We start from the raw sequence: 24,022 nt of genomic DNA, 5'->3' as shown, positions 1-24,022 counted from the left end.
ATCAAGAAGAAGAAAAACTAGGTTAAGGTTAATAGATAAAATGTTTATGTAAAGAAAAAAACACAAAATAAATAACAGTCTTATATATTATTAATAAATAGTGGCACAACAATTGCATTTTCTTCTTCCTCGTCTAATTGTTCAATTAATACACAATAAATAGAGGAGAATGTTTTTCAATGAAGCTGAATAGTAAAGTAAAGAGAGCAACTATCCAAAAGCTCTTCTTCCACGCAATTAGCATGATAACTGAGACTAGAAATGTTGTGATAGCCATATCACAGGCTAGAGATATGGTTTTTTGTGTTTTTGGTATTGCGAAATTTGGTGGGATATAATTATAGGGTTATATGAAGAATACTAAAGTTCTTGTTTTATTCATCATTCTTATGACTCTATGTATAGAGCTACATAAAAAAACACTAATCCTATAATAAATTCTAAATAAATCTTAAATATTCTAAACAGAAATATAAATCATAAACCTAATATTATTTTATTTCAAATATAAATCTAAACTATATTTAAATATAAAATCTTTCAAAAAAGATATTTAGGCATTATTCACAACGATATATAACCTTAAGCTTTGGGAAACAACCCATACTTAAGGCTTGCGATACCATGGAGAATGAAGCTGAAATAATTGCTTGGCTTGCAATTATTGAAGCCACAAAGGCCAAAAGAATTTATTTTTTTTGACGTAAAGGCGCTTAAAGCATTTCATTAATAATAATGTTATGAATACAAATAGGTGTATCAGTGAAAACATGGAAACTAGCTAGAGATGGGGCTACCCATGCTAGAATATGAGCTACCACATTGGCTTGTCTCCTAATAAACTACACCTTTGAGTTTTTGAAAAAGGTGTTGTGCAAACATTGACAATCTTTGATGACTTCCCCGAATTCAGATACATCATCCTTTTTACTATGAAACTTAGTAACAGTTTGCGCATCAAGTTCAAAATCAACATCTTCCAGCTGTAAATCTCGAACCCATTTGAAAGCTTGCAGAAGTCCTTGAGCTTCATCCATCTCCACGTCACAAACAGGTGAAAACCACTCTGTTTTGGCGACGACAAATCTGCCTTGATCATCTCTGATACATGTGCCTATGCCAACTCTATTAAGGCCTGAGGAGAAGAAGGAGGCGTCAATATTGCATTTATAGCGACCCAAACTCAGCCTTACCCACTTTGCTACCGCTGGTTGTTGTTGCCCGTTGATGCTTTTCTTCGGTGCTGTTTGGGCCATTTGCCAATCCGTAAGGACCGTACAAGCTCTTTCAAACACTGCTGAAGACAAACTGGAATATATAAGGATAAATAACGCATAGTATCACCCTAATGGAATATGAACACACTTTTGCTTAATCATTTAGGTTAAAAGAATCAAGAAAGGCTAATTGCTATATTGTCATAATCTTGAACCACAAAAATTTGGACAGTATCACTATCAGGATACCCATTCTTGTTTGTTCACATTTTTTCTTCATTTGCATTCCCTAAACCAGTCTTAAGTGGTCTAATTTTTTACTTGCAAACTCATTTGTATACTACACTTATTAGACTTCTGTTCTCTCCCTATTTGAAATGAATAGACCAAAACCAAGAACTCACAAAGGACTAAAACATTTATATGATAAGACGAATCAACGTACCTAGTATGGTGCGTAGAAAACCTTTGACACATCAGCTGGGTATGTTCGTAGATATGCTACTTGTCCACTATATGCTGCCAATATTGCGGGAAGTGCGATAAATAAAAAGCTAATCTGCAACACACATTATACAATATTAGTGCAATTATCTAATTATATTAAAAATCTAATTTTATAATACAAGGTTTTGAACTGCAAATTTATTAATGAAACATATCAATGCTTACTCGAATGGCTCCAACATTGAAGTGGTCCAAATCTGCAAACATAGCCTCACAACCTAGATTATGCATAAGCGTATACATTAGAATAAATTAAAAAGAAGATCCTAATACAACTAAATGTTAAATTGTATCTAAAACTATAAAAAAAAAAAATGATGACGACTTACCAGATACGCACAGAAACACTCCACCTAATGATATCCATCCTGTCTTTCCATTGCGTTGGAAGTAGGAGATGTCCCGATGTCACCGTATACTACTCCCAATGTTTGAAATGCTAAGGAGAGTGTAGTCGTTCATCTCAGCTTTGGGAAACAACCCATACTTAAGGCTTGCGATCGATACCATGGAGAATGATGCTGAAATAATTGCTTGGCTTGCAATTATTGAAGCAACAATGGCCAAGGGACCTATATGAAAAAAAAAGAAAAGAAATAATTAACATGTATAGCTGAAGACTGAAATATAAGGAATAAAGATAAATAATACATAATCACTCTAATGGAATATGAACACATAATGCTTTAGCTTTTAATTACTTGGGAATGATATTTAGCATTAGACTTTTGATTTTCACACTTTTACCTCTTTGCTTAATCATTTAGCCACATTTAGGTTAAAAGACTTAAGAAAGGCTAATTTTGTGCTCTTTTTACAAGAAAACACTAATTTTTCGACGGATTTAATATTTACTTACCGGCCACCGGTAAGTTTGTGGCCGTCTAAGCCGCCGTAAAAATTAAAAAATGGCCAGAAAATTAAAAAATATTATTTTTGAAAAATTTCAGCCATTTACCGGCGGCCTATATGGTCGGTAACTTTTTCAATGTTAAAAAAAATTAATCACGTGCAGAAGAGTACACATCTCTTGTCTTTTCCAATGTTAAAAAAATAAATAAAAAAAAAAGTTGTCTTGGACCAAGGAGTGGACAATGGTCGCTGGTATCTCAACTCATGTTTTCTATTCAAAGTTTTCAACATGCTAACAATGAAAACAGGAAAGGAAAAAAAAAAATAAAGGCATCAAATTCTTGTGAAAACCGAAAATGCTAGGAACAAGGGAAAGGAAAACAAACAGCTATCACAAGAATCCTAAACACAAGCAGACTCAAAAAGCTCTCAACCAATCTGCGTTTCCAAATCTATGTTTCCAAATCTGCGTTCAAATCTGCGTTCAAATCTGCGTTTTCAAATCTGCGTTTCCAAATCTGCGTTCAAATTCCCGTTTTCAGATATGCTTCGTTTCCAGAAATCAGCGTTTTCATCTTCATCAAATCTACATTTCTATCAAATTTTTCATTCTAATCTTCATCATCTTCAATCTCTACAGTTTCAAGTTTTATTTTTTGAACGAGAAACAATTATAGGATTGCGAATTTGGGAGCAGATCTACAAGACCAAGTATTGTTTTTGCGAATTTGGGAGCAGATCTAATCTAAATGAAATATATAACACTAGAAAATAGAATTTTTATGACTTACCTCATTAATCAAAGAAATTACAGTCGATGAATTAGGAACCAAATAAAGCTCCTCATTGAATTAGGAATCAAATGTAGTAAGTATTGTTGAAGAAGTGGTTATTATAGAGGGGGGAGGAGTTGATATTAGAGGGAGAGATGAGTTGACATTGAATGGACTATATTTATAGTATTGTTGACATGTTGGGACAAGTTTAGAATAGGTAAGACATGCATGTAATGTGAAATTGGTAAGAAACAATTGCACGAACACATGCTTCACTGCTTTGTGCCACCCAGTTTCCTTTTTCTAATTAATTAGTACTAATAATTGTTATGCTTTACTCCCTCCGTTCCAAAATATAAGATCCCGTTAACTTTTGCATATGTTAGTACATAACTTTGACCGTATTTTTCTAAAAGAATATAAATGTAAATATTATCATATAAGATCTTGTTTGATTTGTTTCGATGAATATTTTCAAAATATCAAATTTTTATAATTTTTACTAATACACAATTAAAGATATATGTAATCAAAATTATGTATTGGCATACGTGTAAAAGTCAACGGGGTCTTATATTTTGGAACGGAGGGAATATTAATATAAAAATAAAATAAATAAAAATTAGGGAAGAAAAAATCTCTCAACAATTTAACTAACCACCATATCTCGGTAGTTGAACCACCATATCTAAACAATTTAACTCATCAGTCAGTCATCACCGTCATCACCGTCATCAATAAAAAGATTTTGTTGAACCACCAAGTACAATGACTGCTGGTGTGACGTTGGTAACAGAGGGATTTTGTTGCGTCATTTAACAAAGTACTGAGTTGAAACTATAGGATTATATTGGACATTTTGGATGAAATATAATAAAGAGTGGGGATGCCAACTCATTCGCGGGATTTGCAAGAAGATTGTGTCTCGTGCCTTTCAGCATTTTACAATTGGTAAATGTGTGTTAGTTGGGAAGTAAGTGGTTCATGGTAATCATGCAAATTGGATGGGGAGAATGGGTGACATATTAAATTATTAAAATACAATTATATTTTAAATTATTATATTTTTTAATAAATGAGTTTTTTTTTTTTTATTTATAACTAGTTAATTGACTTTTATCCGATATTTAAAAATTTGTTATATAATATTGTTAAAATATAAGTGAAACTATTGTGTTATTTATTGTAAAACTTATTAAATGAATAAATTATCAATTACAAATATATATTTAATTTTTGATGTATTAGTGACAAATAATTGTCCCGTGTATATTCTTATTAAAAAAATTAGAAATTTGATTAGGAATATTTAGTGTAATTTAGTAAATTTTATAGTATTTAACTCACACCGGCACACTTTCTTTGAGTAGGGTAGAGAATGAAATTTTTTTTTTCAATTTTACATTATATATGAGGGCATATTTGTCATTTCAAATTTAATTGTTGGGGTAGAAAAATAAATTTTCCCCTATATTTTCACGAAGTTTTTTTTCTTTCTCTATGTACAACATTTTCCTTAATTTGGCTGTCAAACTAAAAGAGAATTGAGTACGAAAATGAGAAAAATAAGTGACGCAAGTATCAAAGGTAATGGGGATATTCCAACAACTCATATGGGCTTATGTCATGCCCTTTCCAAAGGTAATGGGGATATTCCAACAACTCATATGGGCTTATGTCATGCCCTTTCCAAAGAGTAACCTACCTCTCACCTAATCGTAATCTTCTTTTGTAGACATAAATCACTATGAATAACACAATAGCACTTGAGAGTTGAGAATCACAGTAGTATCTTCATTCATCCAACAAAACACAAAATGGCAAACTTGTGGTGTATAATCTTCACAATTTTTGCTTTACTTATTCCAGTCTTATTTATGAAGAACCTGATGATATTTTCGCAAGTGCACGAATCGTCGTCAAGTAATATAAAAAGATATCGATCCCACGAGGATTGAGTCTATTCTATCAAGCAACGGTATCTAAACATAAACTGAAATTTAAAGACATTGATTGGGGGTGAAGTTATCGAAGTGATGATTTTAAGATTTCTTTTCAAAGTTTTTAAAACGATTGGGGATCCTTCGGTTCGTTCACTCGCACATCAATGTAATTCTACTCGCACGCACTCGAATCAAGATTTAAGATCGAATTATAAGTAATCAAGTCCAATCTCTTGGTACTTGATCCTCTCAATTCACCACAACTCCTAATCTCTTAGGTAGTTCATAGTGAATTGAGGTTTTTCAATTCCTAATCCAATGACCATGACCAACAACATCTAATCTCTTAGTATGTTCATCAATCACTCAATTCAATCTTTAGACATGTAATTAATCCTCACTCTCGTGATAGAATTAAACACACACGACAATACTTAAGCTATCAAAGGAAAGTACGCATTAAACACAGATTTGAACTGATTAAACCTTGATTCAATTGCAAGAAAGTATTACAAATTACATTGAATTGAGATAAACGAACCTAAGACCCCCAATCAAGGGGTCTAGCCTCTCATTCTAAGATTAGAAGAAGGAATAGACTCCATTTGCTTCATTCTTGGACGAAATTGGGCCTTCAAATGCTTCAGATCGCAACTGCAAGGGTCCAGGTGCTGAGCTTGCTTCCAAAAATCGAACCCTTTTCAAATAAAACAGGTTTTCTTATATAGCAGTCGCGTCTGCGCCACAGCGCCGTCCCCTGCGCCATGGCGCAAAGAGTCAGTTAGCCTCTGCGCCACAACGCAGCTCTCCTGCGCCATGGCGCCACCTTCAGAGCTTGCCCAGATATTCTGATGTTCATCCTGCGCCACAGCGCCACTTCCCTGCGCCATAGCGCCAAAGGCAGAATGAAAAACTTGTCCAACTGGTCTTGATTGCGCCATGGCGCCACACAGCTGCGCCATGGCGTGGTTGGCAGAATGAAAAGCTTCCTGAAAAGGCTGGGGTTACGCCCTGGCGCCATAAAATCTTCAATTCTTCTTCTCTTTGCTTGTGCCACACTCAACTTCAATATTTCATGTATCTCCTTGGTTTTGATCAATTTTTATTACATATTCCTAGAATTTTCACCTTAAAAATCACCTAAATTCATGTAATGATGAGGCGTCATCACAACCCCAAACTTGAGTTGTTGCTTGTCCTCAAGTAACTTTGTTTAACAAATGCACTAACATGAATTTTTGGTATTGTCCTTAGACACTCAAGTCATACATCCTTGAGACTTACCCGGCCGTGTTAACGATCCATCCGCACGCAAAACTTATCGCCTCCATTCTTTCAAGACAATTTCAAGTTATTCACACATAAGGCCAAGCTCAATGATTTTTTCTCACAATGCTTACACACACTCTTCTTGGTTGGATATCACACTCATATCAACACCAATTTGCAAGTCAACAACAATTTTGCAAAGATTCTCAAGAGTTCAATCAAACTACTTTGTGCACACACATTAGAGGACTTAATGGTTGTAATGAGGCTTGGTTAAGGGTGGTTGGTGACATTTGGATAAGTAGTAAGAAAACTTGGAGTTAGATCACTACTAGTCAATGAAAAATTTTGAAACCCAACCCCTTTTCAATAACTTGCTAGAGAACCTTTTGTTTGAATTTTCAAAGTGCTTTTCAAACATAATAGACCAAGGGGATCACCTATCTTTTGGATGACTCAATCATTTTTTTTTATTTCTTTTTGTTGTTTTTCAATCATAAGAGTCATCACTTCACAAAGCTTTTTTTTGCATTTTTTTCTTTCTTTCCTTTTCACATCTTTTTCTAGTGATCCCTTGACATTTTTCAGAAAATTTTAAGCACATATTTTCATAGGTTCTCTAGTACACCCACCCCAAACTTTATTTGTTTGCTCAATTCCAAAGAGCAACCCCAAACTTAGTGGTGAGCATTGCACGTCAACCACGAAGTTAGTGGTCTAACCTCCAAGAAAGTCGTTCTTTTTTTTTTCATGATTTCCAAGATTGAGGCGATAAACTTCCTCAAAGGTTAGTCACAAAAACATATTTTCTTTCGGCTCAAATTTGGTTAAGCAAAGGACAAGTAATACAGGGGTGGTTCAATTTGGCTCAAGGTACCAATAAAATTTTCCTCGTGTGCACATCAAAGTTATCAATCAATCTCAAGAGAACATAAGCAAAATTAAGAGACGAGACAAAGGGTGGATCCACACATATAAGAAACAAGTAAGTGTTTGGCTCAAAACCTCACAGTTGGGCTTAAATCATTGAGCTAGCCAAAGTGTGAACATTCGAAACATCTCATGATAAACGGAGTGCAACAAGACATTGCACGCAAACATCACATACCACATGCGGGGATAGAATCAAACAATTGATACTCAAGTGATAAAAAACAGTAGCAACCATTCATAATATTGCAAAAGCTAAATAAAATTCCAACAAAACAAGCAATTATAGCACTCATATTACAGTCATCCAAGCAATTAAAAGGTGAAAATTATTACAAACTAAACATCATAAAGTTCCAGCAAACCAAGCATCAAAAGGAGTAGTAGAGAAGGAAAGGAGGAAAGGAGTAACCACAGTTAAGCATCGTCTTGGCCATCATCACCGGCCGAAGGATCATTGGACATAAAATCACCGAAGGATGAAGAGGCATTTGGGTCAGCTCCATCAAACATACTACCTCTTGCAAATAGCTCCCATGTCATCTCCTCATTGGCGGCCTGCTCCGCTCTCGCCCTTTCCGCATCAGCACAGATATCTCTAGTCCACACACTTGTGTGCAACACTTGACGAGCCGCCAATACATTCCTTTCATCCGCCAAATGAGCGTCCCAAGCCCATTGTGTGGGATACAAATCAGCAAAGCGGGATGAAGGAAAAGAAGCACGGTAATCCAACGCCTCCGTATAGGCCACGGAGCTGGTGTCATAGTAAATGTTTTGAATTCCGCCCCTCTCGGCAAAATCCAGATTGTACAACATACCAGCAAGCTCATTGACAGGAGTAGTGTATTGTTGCCCTCCTTGTTGCTGGTTCGGATGCACACCTCGCTCAAACCGGTCTATCTCTTCCGCTTCCAACTCATGATCCTCTTGCCCCCTATGTCCACCTTGTGCTCCACCTCTTGGCACACCATATTCGTTGAACGTTCTAAGCACAAGAGCGCGGATAGGGAGCCGGTATTCATCATCAACTTCCGGCACCCCCTTGGCTCGGCACAAGGCGGTGATGAGGTTGCAATGCCCCAAGGAAAAAGTCTTCCCCGTATGGTTCACAATTGCATCAATGCTTCCACTAATCCATCCACCCACATTAATGGGGCTTCCTTCCATGATACACTTCACCCCCACAGCGTTCTCCACTTGGTACTCCGACAAACTAGAAATCGAGACAATATTTCGCACAAAGAATGTAGCCCAAGCATGAGCTACCGGTGTGAACTTAGCCAAGTCGATCTTTGTTGGAATAGATGAAGCGGAGTTCTTTGGATGCCAAGGCGTTCCCGGAACCGTCACAAAATCCTTGACCACCCTTCTAGTGGGTTCATCGCCGTTCCGAATCCTCCTTTTCTCCCTACTATACGCACAAGCTTGTGGCACAACCGCTTCCAAGAAACCATTGATCTCATTCGGTGAATAGCTCACCAACTTTCCCCTCACATAGACATTCTTATCCTTGTGATCACCATAGAGAGCCACCGCATTCGCATAAAATTCCTTCACCAAAGTCGCATTCCCACTTCGCTCAACCCGTTGAACAATACTATTGAGCTTGCCCCAACCTCTGTCACGGAGTTGCTGCGCAATCTCCGGAACCGCAAGCAAGAAATCCTCATCAAAGCCTTTTTCCAGATTAAAAGAGAAGTTTCGAATCTTATTGTACCTTTCCTCAGCCTCTATCGTCAAGAACCTCTCACTGTAAGGTGGCACACCCGGGGTAGCAACGGGTTCCTCCACTTGGCTTGGAACTCGCCCCCTTCCGGCCGTAGTCTTGGTAACACTAATCTTCACCCTCTTATTTCTCACAGGTTGCTCAGATGGAGAAGAAGTCTCTGCCGCTTTCTTACCCTTGCTAGCACCCCTTTGTGGCCTTGAAGACATGATGAACAGTGTTTTCGAGATAGGGAGAGGTGGTGGTTTGTTGATGAAATTCCTTGGTGCTTTGGTTCAATTGAGGGTTAGAATTTGAGGTTTTGAGGATGGGTAATAGAGTTTTAGCTCTTTTATGGTGAGGGAAGGATTAATTGAGGATGGGTGGTGGTAAGGGTTGGTGATGGTGAAAGTTGAAATTGATGGAGAAGGGGATGAATTTGAGAGAATTTGATGGTGGAAGGGTTGTGGGTGGTTGATTTTAGTAAGGATTGGTGAAGATTGAGGATTTGTTTGGATGAATTTGGAGTTAGGGTGAGTGAGGATAGGGTTTTAGAGTGTTTGGGAGTGAGAGGGTCGAGTTTTGATGGTAGTGGAGGTAGATGAAGGAGTAGGGTTGAAGTGATAGAGGGAAAAGTGGAACGGTAACCAAAAACTCAAACTTCAACACGCACCTGCGCCACAGCGCCATGCTGCTGCGCCATGGCGCAGACTCCAGAATAAAAACCTTTCAAATTGTTCACAAGTTACGCCACAGCGCCATATATTGCGCCATAGCGCAGGCTCCAGAATAAAATCATCCTCCTGATGTGTTGCGTTGCGCCACAGCGCCAGATAGCTGCGCCACAGCGCCAGTTACAGAATAAATGAGCTCTGCTTTGTGAGCAATTGCGCCATGGCGCCACGCAGCTGCGCCATGGCGCAGAACACTGTCAACATCAGACTTTTCAAATTTTCCTGCATAATCTTCCTCCTTTCATGCTTTGGCCTGCATTAGACAAAAATCAAAAGAACATTAGTAACTAAAAACGTTGGGTTGCCTCCCAACCAGCGCTTGTTTAACGTCCCGATGCTTGACGTCCAATACCCCTAAGGGTTATGGAAAGTATGTGCCACCATGTGGCGGAGGAGTATCCATCAAATCCATCTTGCATTCATCCTTGATCAAACTATCACCCATTTGGTCTTGCAAATCATAAGGATCTCCATCATAGGACTTCAAAGTATCAAACACACTAAACACAATCTTTTCATCTTCCATTCTCAGCATCAGCTCCCCTAGTTCAACATCAATAAGGGCACGGCTTGTAGCCAAAAATGGTCTTCCTAGAAGTAAGGGCTCCCAATTACCATCGTCTTCCATGTCCAGCACCACAAAATCAGCCGGGAACACAAATCCAGCCACTTTCACAAGTACATCATGTAAAATTCCTTCCGGGTGCACGATTGATCTATCCGCCAAGGAAAGATTCATCTTGGTGGGCTTAGCAACATCTCCCGGTATCTTCTTCATCATGGAAAGCGGCATTAGATTGATGCTCGCTCCAAGATCACATAGTGCCTTTCCAATAGCTAGATCACCAATAGAACACGGAATGGTAAAGCTTCCCGGATCTTTTCTCTTTTGAGGAAGCTTTCTTTGGATAAGAGCACTACACTCTTCAGTCATACTTACCGTCTCATCATCCAACGGCTTCCGCTTTTTGGCGAGAAGTTCTTTGAGGAACTTGGCATAGAGCGGCATGTGCTCCAATGCCTCAACCAACGGGATCGCCATTACCAACTTGTTAAGGACTTTCATAAACTTTTTGAAATCCTTTTCACGGTTCAGCTTCTTCACTCTTGCATATGGTTTCTTTCTAGGGTATGGCACCCTTGCACACGGTGAATCATCCACACCCTTACCTTTCTCACTCTTCTTCTCATCTTTTTCTTTTATCTCACTCTGTTTTTCAACTGATTCTTCCTTAAAGGTTGATTTTTCCTCCACACGGCTGGCATTTGACTCTTCCATGTACATTCTTTCCAATTCTCTCTCCCATTCCTCTTCATCTTCAAATTCACTTTCTTCATCTAGAACTTCTTCTCTCTCAATTAGCTTTCGCTTCCCATTCTTCTCAACAGTTTCTTCATCCGGCAACTCACGACTCCACAACTTTATGCCCTTACAAGTTTCGTTCCTAGGGTTGTCTCTTGTGTTTCCACCGAAGCCTCCACTGTTTTGCAAACTGGAGAATTGCCTAGATAGCTGCCCCATTTGCACTTCCAAATTCTTAATTGATGCTTCATGGTTTTTGTTGGAAACTTCTTGACTGGTCTTCATGGCTTCAAAGTTGCCTTGAGTCATTTGAATGAAGTTAGAAAGAGTTTCCTCCAATCTAGAAGGAGGCCTTTGTTGGGCTTGATTAGAAGCTTGCCCTTGATTGCCCCAACCTGAGTTGTTATTGGGATAACTCTTTCTAAAGTTGGCTAAGTACCTCGCTTCCTCCGAGCCTTCCGGAAAACAGCCACCATTAGGATGGTCTTGGAGACAAAAATCACACCTAACTTGCTCCACCTTGCTCACTTGAGAATTAGTAGGTTGTGAGGTAGAGATCAACTTCATCATGGATTCCAATTGGCTTGACATGAGTTTTTGCTGAGCTAAAAGTGCAGATTGTGCATCGAGTTCAAGCAAGCCTCCCTTCTTCTTGGCACCACGATCATTTTGGGCACGGTACTCATTTTGTGCCATGCTCTCCACAAGCTCTCTCACCTCAACTCCATCTCTATTCTTCAAAGATCCACCAGCTGACGCATCTAGTATCATTCGGGTTTGTGGTCTTAGCCCCTGTGTAAACATCTGCATTTGGCTATGACCATCAAACCCATGGTTAGGACATCTCTTTAAGCATACTTTGAAACGCTCCCAAGCATCATACAAGGTCTCATTATCCAATTGCTCAAAGTTGCTTATTTCAGCCCTTCTTTCCAGGAATTTGTGGATAGGAAAGTACCTATCCAAGAATTTTCGCTCCAACTGTCTCCACGTAGCAATGGTTCCGGATGGAATCGTATCCAACCAGTCCTTGGCCCTTCCGGATAATGAATGCTTGAAGAGCCTCAACCTCTTATCTGACTCGCTCACCCCTGGAGGATCGGTATAGTCGCATGCCTCATAGAAATGTGATAAGTGCAAGTTTGGGCATTGCGATTCAGACCCCGAATACGGATTCTCTTTCAAGGCCGACAGTACGGTGTTCTTGATGTCGAAAGAAACAGGATTCAGTGGCTGAAAACCCTGATTAGCCAAGACATCGTCGTCTCGCCTACCATAATCACCGAGAGTTCTCCTTGGAGGAGGTGGTGGCGGAGGGTTGTTCACCGGAACCTCTTCTTCATCCATGACAGTACAACTCTGTTCTGGACTGTTTCTTACACCGGATGAACTTGCTTCCAATTCCGAAGCTAACAAGGCTTCTCTTGCCTTCTTTCTAATAGCACGCGCAGTCTTTTCAATCTACGGATCAAATATCAATTCACCGGTACCTGTTCTCCGCATGCACAATGAACAAACGAGTAACACAACTCTTGACAGAAAAATTAAAACAGAAAAATGTAAACAAAAACAGAAAAATAGACACTATTGCTTTGTAGAATCGATCAACAATCCCCGGCAACGGCGCCAAAAACTTGATGATATTTTCGCAAGTGCACGAATCGTCGTCAAGTAATATAAAAAGATATCGATCCCACGAGGATTGAGTCTATTCTATCAAGCAACGGTATCTAAACATAAACTGAAATTTAAAGACATTGATTGGGGGTGAAGTTATCGAAGTGATGATTTTAAGATTTCTTTTCAAAGTTTTTAAAACGATTGGGGATCCTTCGGTTCGTTCACTCGCACATCAATGTAATTCTACTCGCACGCACTCGAATCAAGATTTAAGATCGAATTATAAGTAATCAAGTCCAATCTCTTGGTACTTGATCCTCTCAATTCACCACAACTCCTAATCTCTTAGGTAGTTCATAGTGAATTGAGGTTTTTCAATTCCTAATCCAATGACCATGACCAACAACATCTAATCTCTTAGTATGTTCATCAATCACTCAATTCAATCTTTAGACATGTAATTAATCCTCACTCTCGTGATAGAATTAAACACACACGACAATACTTAAGCTATCAAAGGAAAGTACGCATTAAACACAGATTTGAACTGATTAAACCTTGATTCAATTGCAAGAAAGTATTACAAATTACATTGAATTGAGATAAACGAACCTAAGACCCCCAATCAAGGGGTCTAGCCTCTCATTCTAAGATTAGAAGAAGGAATAGACTCCATTTGCTTCATTCTTGGACGAAATTGGGCCTTCAAATGCTTCAGATCGCAACTGCAAGGGTCCAGGTGCTGAGCTTGCTTCCAAAAATCGAACCCTTTTCAAATAAAACAGGTTTTCTTATATAGCAGTCGCGTCTGCGCCACAACGCCGTCCCCTGCGCATGGCGCAAAGAGTCAGTTAGCCTCTGCGCCACAACGCAGCTCTCCTGCGCCATGGCGCCACCTTCAGAGCTTGCCCAGATCTTCTGATGTTCATCCTGCGCCACAGCGCCACTTCCCTGCGCCATAGCGCCAAAGGCAGAATGAAAAACTTGTCCAACTGGTCTTGATTGCGCCATGGCGCCACACAGCTGCGCCATGGCGTGGTTGGCAGAATGAAAAGCTTCCTGAAAAGACTGGGGTTACGCCCTGGCGCCATAAAATCTTCAATTCTTCTTCTCTTTGCTTGTGCCACACTCAACTTCAATATCTCATGTATCTCCTTGGTTTTGATCAATTTTTATTACATATTCCTAGAATTTTCACCTTAAAAATCACCTAAATTCATGTAATGATGAGGCGTCATCAGAACCTAATTGCAAGGCATGAACAAGATTGTCCAATAGATCATGGACAATACACCTAGGAGATCATCCATGTGATCGATGCCATGGGGAAATGTGCTTGTAAGCACATAAAGAGGAGATGTCCCGATGTCACCGTATACGACTCCCAAGCTTTGAAATGCTAAGGAGAGTGTAGTCGTCCATCTCAGCTGTTAACATTCACGTGAAACAAGTTACTTCATATTTAAGACATTTATGAAAACTAGAAATTGAAAGATAAAAAAGAAAGAAAAAAAAAACATAAGAAAAGAATTGAAATCACCTCGGAGGAGTGGTCATTTTCACCTTCCTCAATGCTTATAGAATTAATTTCAATAGACATTGGAGAAGTTAATTGTATAAGATAAAAATGACACAACAAAAGTCTCTCTCTCTATGTGTCTTTGCTTGAGTTACAAGTTATTAATGATTTCTATTTCTATGAGCATTAAATAGGTGCTAAAGACCCAACAAACAAAATTAGGGGAACATGAGAATTTCATTTCTTTTTTGGAAGGTTTTGTTACTAATTTGGTTGCTGTTGTCTTCATCTACAAGACTACAACTATTTTATAATATTCTTAAGTAAAGAGAGCAACTATCCAAAAGCTCTTCTTCCACACAATTAGCATGACAACTGAGACTAGAAATGTTGTAATAGCCATATCACAGGCTATTGCAATAAATTGAAGAAACCTAACAGATTAACAAAAAAATTAAATGAAATATATAACACTAGAAAATAGAATTTTTGTGACTTACCTCATTAATCAAAGAAATTACAGTCGTTGAATTAGGAACCAAATAAAGCTCCTCATTGAATTAGGAATCAAAGGTAGTAAGTATTGTTGAAGAAGTGGTTATTATAGAGGGAGGAGGAGTTGATATTAGAGGGAGAGATGAGTTGACATTGAATGGACTATATTTATAGTATTGTTGACATGTTGGGACAAGTTTAGAATAGGTAAGACATGCAATTGGTAAATGTGTGTTAGTTGGGAGGTAAGTGGTTCATGGTAATCATATGATATCATAGTAATCGTCTCTTATATTTTAATTTTTTTTAAACTTGATAATTCCAAGCTCAATAAGGTAATTAAATAGAAGTATACTCCCTCTGTTGTAAATTATAAATACTAGTAAAGTAGAATATCTTTTAAGATTTTTACGCATATTAAAAAATATAATGATGTTATCGTCCTCCATTATAAATTGAATTGAGTGTCGGTTATGATTTTTACACACGTTAAAAATACACGTTATTCCAAACATACATGATGAACATTAAAATCACGGCAAATGCAAGAGGTAGATAACCTCCTTGGTCAAATTTGTATTAAACCGAGCTTAAATAAACAAGCTCTATTGTACAGCAATCACAAACATCCTAATTATAGAGATTGTTGGATTATAGAAATGTTGACATGACATGCAAATTGGATGGGGAGAATGGGTGACATATTAAATTATTAAAATACAATTATATTTTAAATTATTGTATATTTTTTAATAAATGATTTTTTTTAATTTATAATTTAGGAGGAAGGTATAATAGGAGATTATTGTTTTTTAACACATGAAATCTTCTGTTTCTATTGTAAGATAGAAAATATTCTCCACTTCTCTTCTCATTTCTTACTCAAATGACATGGGGATGGCCTCTATAAACTTTAATCTAATTAATAATAATATTACTATTTTAGGCTTAATTAGTAAAATGGTCCTTTAAAGACATTTTTGGTTTCAGATTGGTCCCTTAAAGAAAAAAAGGTCCAAATAGGTCCCTTAAAGAAAAAAAAGTCCGAATAGGTCCCTTAAAGACATCTTCGTTAATCAGTTTGGTCCTATTTAGACCTCTTTTTAGGGACCAAACTGATTAACAGAGATGTCTTTAAGGGACCTATTCGGACTTTTTTTTCTTTAAGGGATCTATTTGGACCTTTTTTTCTTTAAGGGACTAATCTGAAACCAAAAATGTCTTTAAGGGACCATTTTACTAATTAAGCCACTATTTTAAGAAAAATTTTAGCTTAAGTACCTCTGTGTTTCCATAACTTATTATTTTTTTTTTTCCTTTCGCTACCAGTTTAATCTGGTTCGAGGGACAGTTCTGGCATCAAGTGGTTCCAGCCCCCTCCCGATCGCAGTTGCGGGGGATCGAACCGTGATCCTCCCTACCAAGTTCAGCGCCAATCACCACTGAACTAATTAACGATTGGTTGTGTTTCCTTAACTAAGTAAGCACATTAGTTCGGTTAATCAGTTCATTGGATTTCAAAATTAAAAACCGAGTAACTAACCAATTGAATTTTCTATGGAATTTTAAGGGAGTGCAATTTTGCTCAATTTAGCTTCAGCAAATTGAACAAACAATGAACTTGCATTAAACTTGTATCCAGTTAATATTTATTTGAGAGACAATATCTATGGTAATAATCTCTCAAAACTTGGGAACCAAGACACCAATCAGTTTTCACTGATAGCTTCTTTCTCTGTTTGGGATCACTGTATGCATGTGACTAGTATTTGTGAATCATGGAACAAACTGATCGATTTGCATTGGACAAAGGCTTCCTTGGATAAGAAGTTCTTTCTGCAAAAAAATTAGTCTCGACAATGGAAGGATGGTATCTCTCAACAGTAGTTGGTTTGTGTCTGTCAGTGTAGTCGGCATAATGGTGGTTTGAATTAAAAGATGGTTTTCCTGAATTTCTGAACTGGTCAGATCCCATTGTGACAGCTCGAGAGTCAATAGACCGAACCTGCTATTCAGTTCCAGCTGCTGGTTTATTTACAATTGCAGATGTATGAGTAATGAATACATTTGTTGATTCTTGAGGTTGATTTTGTGGCCTTGCAATGGATGCATGTGATTGATATTGGTCTTTGGAATCATGTAGAGTCTGCTGTAAACAGCAGCAACACTGTATCAGAAACTATCTTCATGTTACTGCAGAATTTAGAGGAACAAAATTCTGCTCGGTTGGCTGTTATTATGTGGAGCATTTGGAAACATTGTAACATGAAATTGTGGAACAAAGTAACTGAAATAAAGGAACAAATATTGAACAGAGTCGATCACCTTCTTGAGGACTGGCGCGCTGCAAAGAATACACAAAAAAAAGCAACGCAGCAGAGGTTGAAAGTGCTGCTGTCATGACAGAATCGCGAGTGCAGACGCATAGGCAGGAGCAGGCTGAGATGCGTTGGCAGAAACCTGAAACGAGTAGGTACAAATGTACATCGATGCTTCATTTTCGGCTCACCGGAACCGTGTTGGTTTTGGTATATGTATCCGTGACGATGAATGCCATTTCGTCCTTGCCAAAACAATGTGGAGTTCACCTATGTGCAGTGTAGATTTAGGAGAAGCGTTGGGACTTTACCATGCTCTCAATTGGGTTCAAGAGTTACAACTAGAACGAGTGGATTTTGTGCTTGACTTGAAAAGAGTTTCCCAACTGACAAAATCTTCAACATAAACAATCATAGTTGCACCAAGCAGCAATGCAAAACATACTGCAAAGTTCCACACCAGTTGAAGAAAGACATTTTCTTATTCCTTTCTATGAGTGCATATCTGAATGTATCAAATCAAAAGTGCATTTTGCATTGCCGTTGCTTACAGGAAAAGGTAAATTCTTTTGCTTAGCCATATGGCATACATCACAAGGAATTGGATCTAAAACAGAAATGTAACTGTATTTCTTACTCAAACAATTAGTTCTTTCATCAGATAAGTGGCCTAATTAACCTCAAGTGCAATAGAGCACTACTGCTATCTACACTGACAGGAGAAGTATGATGCACAATAATTTTTTTAATTAATTAACAATCTAAACCGTAAATATAATCTAAGGGTTATTAAGTTCTCCTCTCATCTCTCATTATAAGACATTGCTCTCACTTGAAGTGCCCCCTTATAATGGTACATTTTTTTTTTTTGGTATACGTAGGTAATTCATTTATCAAACCTAAAGCTTGAGTCGTGTCCCGGCCACCGCACCACAAGCTTGCTTCGGCACTGTTTCAGTGAGTCTTTTCCGATCACGTCTCTCCTTTTTCTCCTTGCCTAATTAGTTTTATGCTTTCTTGTCGTTTTCTTAAGTTCAATAATGTATTTTCGTTTTTGTTTATTTTCTGATTTTATTAATTCTTTCACTATGTTGTTAATGCTGTTTGTGTTATGCTAGATTTTGCTGTTGCTGTTGTTTGTTTTATACGTTTGGTTCCTATGATTTATTTGTGTGACTATTACTAAGATACCACTTGTGTATAAATGCATTAATTTTTTATTTTTAATAAGAAATATATTTAGAAAAAGAGTAATAAATATATCTAGAATTTTGTAGAGAATTTTATAATTTTATATTTAGGAACACATTTTTTTTTGTGTAAAAGGACTTTTATAATTAGGGATGGTGGAAATAGTTAAAACACGGGCAATAGGTAGGTATGAGTATGTATACTTAGGTATACTGACATGGCTAATAAGATTGCTACCCACACATGTATGAGTCTGGGTAGAGTATTTTTTCAAACTGCTGGTACAAAGACTGTCACGACCCAACCTGCACGGTGACCGGCGCACGAACTAATACACACTAGTCCGGCAAGCCTAATGACCAAACTTATCACACGATGCTATTGTACCCTATCCGCTGCCTTCCCAAGCCCAACCCATTTGTTTTTGAAATGCCCCATCATTCCCTCATCCAAACACACTTTAAGACTTTGTTTGCGAATTTGGACAGGGGGGGAGGGCTTTGGGGGGACAAAAGTAGAAGGAAAATTAGAGAAATCTTACATATTTTTTTGAGAGTGTTTTTGGAGGGAACGATAAATGAATGCTTATGATTAATATGTTTTTAATTTTGAGAATATTATAACAACATAGATTGAATTTGAAGAATTCATATAAGGGCAATTCTGTTCAACTAAGGGCAATGTTTTTACAGATTCTGTCATGGATAAAGAGTTTCAAAATGCTCCTGAGAAATCTGCTGTTGACAAGTTTCAACTTATTCCCGAGTTCCTCAAGGTAACTAACTCGTTTGTCCGGCACTGTTGTTTGCATCATGATAATTTTAGAGATAATAATGATACCAATGAATGAATAGTTTTCACTAACTGATGATTTCAATTTTTTAGGTTAGAGAGTTAGTGAAGCAACATGTGGATTCTTTTAACTATTTTGTTGAAACTGATATCAAGAAAATTGTTTGAGCGAATGATCGTATTCAAGCTACTTATTACCCGCATATATATCTAAGGTATGGACTATATCCTATCCTATGCTAGTTTTTGTTACTCTCATATTCTTTATTCTTTTATTCTCGAGAGGCTGGTTGAAATCGCTAAGTTATTTTACTGTTGTGCTAATATACAACATGACATATTTCTGCAGGTTTTTGAATGTCAAAATTGGTAAACCGTCAATAACAACGGATGGTATTACTGATGTTATCAGCCCACAGACATGCCGACTATCTGATCGAACGTAGGAATCTTTACCCTTGGAATCATGATCTAATGTTTTTAATTGCATAATGCTGGGATATTGATAGAATTCTAACGATGATAAAAAATATTCTCTTAAGTTGCTTGTTAAGTTCTATGGACATTTCAATTTCTTTTAGTTTACTTATTCTACTAATTCGAAGTTGTAGCCAGGCCAAATGTTACTCATTTTTGTTGTTCCTAACATGTTGTGAATTATACTTCATTTTGTCCTATAAAAGGTACGCGGCTCCGATAACTGTTGATATTGAATACTCTCAGTCTCAGGGAACCTGATGACCTAAAAATAATAAAACGGGTAATTGACCCCTATTATTATTATTATTATTATTTTATTATCATTTGAGTTTTGACTAATATATATTTTATTAACTGCAACAATTTTTTCCTGCAGTCCCATATTATTATTGGAATATTGCCTATTATGTTGCGGAGTTGTTGTTGTGTTTTGGATAAGAGAGACGAAGCTGAGCTTGCAAAACTTGGTTCGTTTTATTCATTTAACTGTTTTATTAAAACTTTTGCATTTCTCATTCTTTAAATAAAATCTTACCTTTAGTTTTTCTGTGATTCTAAATACTTCTTTGATGTTCAGAGATGTTACATGTTATTTAATCTGTTCAAGACCTATTGACTTGGGTATAAAAAACAAATTAATTTGAGTTATTTGTTGAATGGTTAAACAAATAGTGTCAGAAATAATTGATCAATATCATTTACAAGAATAAACCGATACACATTTTTCATTGACTTGTTGAAGTTGTGTGAGATCAGGTGTTTTACCAAAGAATACTTGATAGAATCTTCTGTTTTTCTTATGTAAATATGGTTCCTTTTAACTTTCTTCCAGACAGTTTTCAATTATTATATTTACAAAATAATTCGACGAATCTGTTTCAGGTAATTTTAATACAAGAACAACTTTCGAAGAATAGAATAATTATAGAAACCGGCAAGAAAAAAAAAAGTAAGTAATTTTTTCTGGTATGATGAAAGCTTATTCTTCATCTTTTTATTATGCATATACATATCAACATGCATACATTTATGATTTTTGTCCTCTCCTTACTTGGTAAGCAAGTAAGAGAGTGTTTTTGGACGTTTTTCTCTCACATTAGATATTGGAGTGTTTTCAGAATAATCATAAGGTTCTCTAATGAGTTTTCTTTTCTCCATCTAAAAAGTCGTCGAGTAAAATATTGTTAGCCATGTATGTGGTTGTGCATTTAACCCTTGATGTTAGATTACCGATGTTCTATTTTGTATTATTACTTTAAAGTATATTTTGGTTCCTATTTTGGCTTTCAGCATTACTGCATCTGTTACAAGCAGCACGGAGAAAATGAAAACAAAAACTACGATTGTGATGGAAAGGGAGAAGCTGTGGTTAGAATTGAATCAATTTAAAACAAAGGTTTTCACTTGGCCTTTTTTCATTTTGTCTTATTCACCTTTAGTCCTTTGATTACATTATAATTTGGATGATTAGGTTCCTCTTATGGTTGTAATGAAAACTGAGCGATCAAGAAGTTGCACAATTGATTGGAAGAGATCCTCATTACAGTTCGCTACTTATGCCATCCTTTGAGGTAATTGACATGTGAATTCAGCTATGAACGCATTATGATAAACTACTTATTACGATCTCATCCTTTGTTGTTGTTGTTGTTGTTGTTGTTGTTGTTGTTATCTCTGATCTGTTAAATGTGTTTTACCCTCTGATCAGGAATGTACAAGATGTGGTGTATCCACACAAGCCCAAGCATTGGAGTACCTTGATTCAAAATCAAAGTGAAATCAAAGGTGAGTTATTATTATTCCCATTCACAAAGGATTTCTCCTTTCACACAAAATTTATCGAATTACAATATTTGTCTTTCAATCGGACATTCTATAAAACTTGTGCATGTTAGAATTAGCACAACTATTAAATATGATATGTATATTAAAAATTGATAATAAAATTACTAAAATATTTATCTACCTTCTTACTTGAATTTTATTTATATTTTATTTTATATATTATCGAAGTATCAATTAACTATATTAGTTTTTTAATTTTAAATATGTTTTAATAATTTCTCACTGGAATTATATATTTATCTACCTTCTAATTTATTGCTAATGACATGTGTGCACATCAGGATCAGGCAAATAAATCTCCCATGTTTTCAAACATGCAAGCTGAAGAGGTTTCAAATCATCTCTCTCTCTCTCTCTCTCTCTCTCTCTCTCTCTCTCTCTCTCTCTCTCTCTCTCTCTCTCTCTCTCTCTCTCTCTCTCTCTCTCTCTCTCTCTCTCTTAACTAGTTCCAAATGTATATATACATTAGAAGCAACAACAGAAAAAAAAACACGTTTCATCTTCAACCTCTAGCCGCCGCAGATTTAGATCCAATAGTTGCAGACCAATTTTATCATAAAAAAACCATAATTAATAACTGAGAAAATCATACAAATCATTTATAATATATTTTTGATTTTAATTTCAAATAAAAATGTGTTAAATCAAAAACTAAAAATCAAAATCTGACAAAATATGAAGAACAAATATCCATATTTGCTAAAGAACTACTCAAATTTGTTGAAGAAAATACCCAGATTTGATACCTGAATCATATTACCCATTATGCAAGAGAAAAATTTTGGTAAGAAAAAGATGCATTTAGAGAAGAAGAAGAAGAAGAAGCAAAAAGAGATTTTTGAGAATGCTTAAGAGGAAGAAGATGAAAGAGAATGATAATACGCAAAAAAAAAATGGAAGAGAAGAATAGAAAACATGAATTGGAACATGTGTGTATTTGCAATTGTTAAAAGTTGTGTGGTGACAATTGAAAATTAATTATATTCTAATAATATTATAAAACATATTTTGGTTGACCAATACACTTAAGACACCTAGGATGGACTACCTAGCCCAATCTTATAAAATGGGTAGTTAAGAATTTGCCATTCTTTAAACTCAACTTTTAAGACAAAAATCAACACATAATTATCAACACGAGTTTGGCTTTGCTCCTTTTCTCCTAGCTCCTTTTAGTCCTTTTCTTTTTCTAGATCAAGGACATGTGGCACTAAGATATCTGATGGCTATCATTTAAAGGTTATAATTAAATCATTAAAAATTAAAAACAAACAAAATTGAAAATGCGCAGCCATCTTGTTCATCACCACTTCATCTTCTTCGTCACCACCGCTACCACCCACAGTCACCGCCGCCGACGCCCCCTTTCCGGCCGTCGCAGGACGGCGGTTTTCCTTCCCTCTTCTCAATAGACCACCACACACACACACACCAAGATCTCAAAACCCAAGAACGCAATATCACAGTTGTAAAGTTGTTCCATCTTCTTCCTCCTGGTTTGTGCATCCACCGCCGCCGATTCGTGGCTGCAATTTCATCCTCCTTTATGCTCCACACCTCGGCATATCCCCGTCACACTATATTTCATTGCGGCATCTTGCCGTCGTATCATATTTCATTGTCGCGTCTTGTCGTCGATGCATAACGCAGCGTATGGGAATATCTAGAGTGGAATAAACCAGTGTATTGGGTCTGTGTTTGCTGAATCATTGGGGATTCAAATGGAGTTTGCAATACTAGCTCTGAACAACAATATGCATATTATAATTTTCTTATAATTAGCAACTGATGCTGCCGCAATTGTCATATTATAATTTTCTTTTTGCAAGATGTTGATGTCTTAGATTATAATTTGTTTTTGCTTATAATGTTAGGAGAAGCTTGAATGTTGTATCATTGATTAAAAAAATAATAATCTGCTAACACATCTGCAGCTTGAATGTAAATAGCAAACAGGTCACAAAATAGCAAACAGCCACCATATGTCAAAAAACATGTCACAATCCATAAAAAGAGTGTTACAAAACCGCCGCCTGTGACTGTCGGAAAGGGGCGTCGGCGGCGGTGGCAGTGGCTGGTAGCAGTGGTGACGAAGAATATGAAGTGGTGATGAACAAGATGGAAAGATAATGAAACACAGACTCCGTGTTTTGCAATTTTGTTTGTTTTTAATGTTTAATTATTTAACTATAACCTTTAAATGATAGCCATCAGATATCTTAGTGCCACATGTCCTTGATCTAGAAAAAGAAAAGGAGTAAAAGGAGCTAGGAGAAAAGGAGCAAAGCCAAACTCTTAATAACACATAGTAAGAACTTATACAAGCAATGCAAATTACTCCGTAATATATATTAAGTTTTTTTTTAATAAACTAAATAGTCCACCTAAATTAGTACCGGAGAGACTCAAACCTGAGACTTCAAAAAGGAATGCACTCTCAGGTTCCAAGTTAATGCCACCAGACCAACCCAAATGAGTTACAAATTTTGAACTTATTGTAAGGTAGTTTAGTTTAACATTTCT

At 36.8% G+C, this 24,022-nt stretch overlaps 3 long non-coding RNA genes and 1 pseudogene across 8 annotated transcripts; 3 read left to right on the top strand and 1 right to left on the bottom strand.

Moving 5' to 3' along the window:
• Positions 1–688: 688 nt before the first annotated feature.
• On the bottom strand, positions 689–15,016 carry LOC123887171. 6 transcript variants are annotated; one of them, XR_006801391.1, is made up of 6 exons: positions 14,879–15,016; positions 2,963–3,094; positions 2,054–2,296; positions 1,890–1,942; positions 1,663–1,776; positions 702–1,294 (listed from the first exon to the last, which is right to left on the bottom strand). It is a non-coding gene; the product is annotated as an uncharacterized LOC123887171 (long non-coding RNA). The 6 variants fall into 6 exon arrangements; XR_006801389.1 differs by lacking the exon at positions 14,879–15,016 and adding an exon at positions 3,368–3,657; XR_006801392.1 differs by lacking the exons at positions 2,963–3,094; positions 14,879–15,016 and adding an exon at positions 3,368–3,656 and having other exon boundaries at positions 689–1,297.
• Positions 12,066–12,165, top strand: LOC123887790 (annotated as a pseudogene).
• Positions 15,017–19,349: 4,333 nt separating the features above from the next.
• LOC123883158 lies at positions 19,350–20,589 on the top strand. The gene is made up of 5 exons (XR_006800120.1): positions 19,350–19,389; positions 19,524–19,616; positions 19,858–19,934; positions 20,031–20,121; positions 20,537–20,589. It is a non-coding gene; the product is annotated as an uncharacterized LOC123883158 (long non-coding RNA).
• Positions 20,590–20,979: 390 nt separating this feature from the next.
• On the top strand, positions 20,980–21,477 carry LOC123883496. Its single transcript, XR_006800222.1, has 3 exons — positions 20,980–21,050; positions 21,126–21,225; positions 21,363–21,477. It is a non-coding gene; the product is annotated as an uncharacterized LOC123883496 (long non-coding RNA).
• Positions 21,478–24,022: the final 2,545 nt, after the last annotated feature.

Source organism: Trifolium pratense, linkage group LG5 (assembly GCF_020283565.1).
Source record: "Trifolium pratense cultivar HEN17-A07 linkage group LG5, ARS_RC_1.1, whole genome shotgun sequence".
In the NCBI taxonomy this organism is placed as follows: domain Eukaryota; kingdom Viridiplantae; phylum Streptophyta; class Magnoliopsida; order Fabales; family Fabaceae; genus Trifolium; species Trifolium pratense.
Note: the sequence above shows the minus strand (reverse complement) of the source record. Positions and strands in the feature narration are given on the sequence as shown.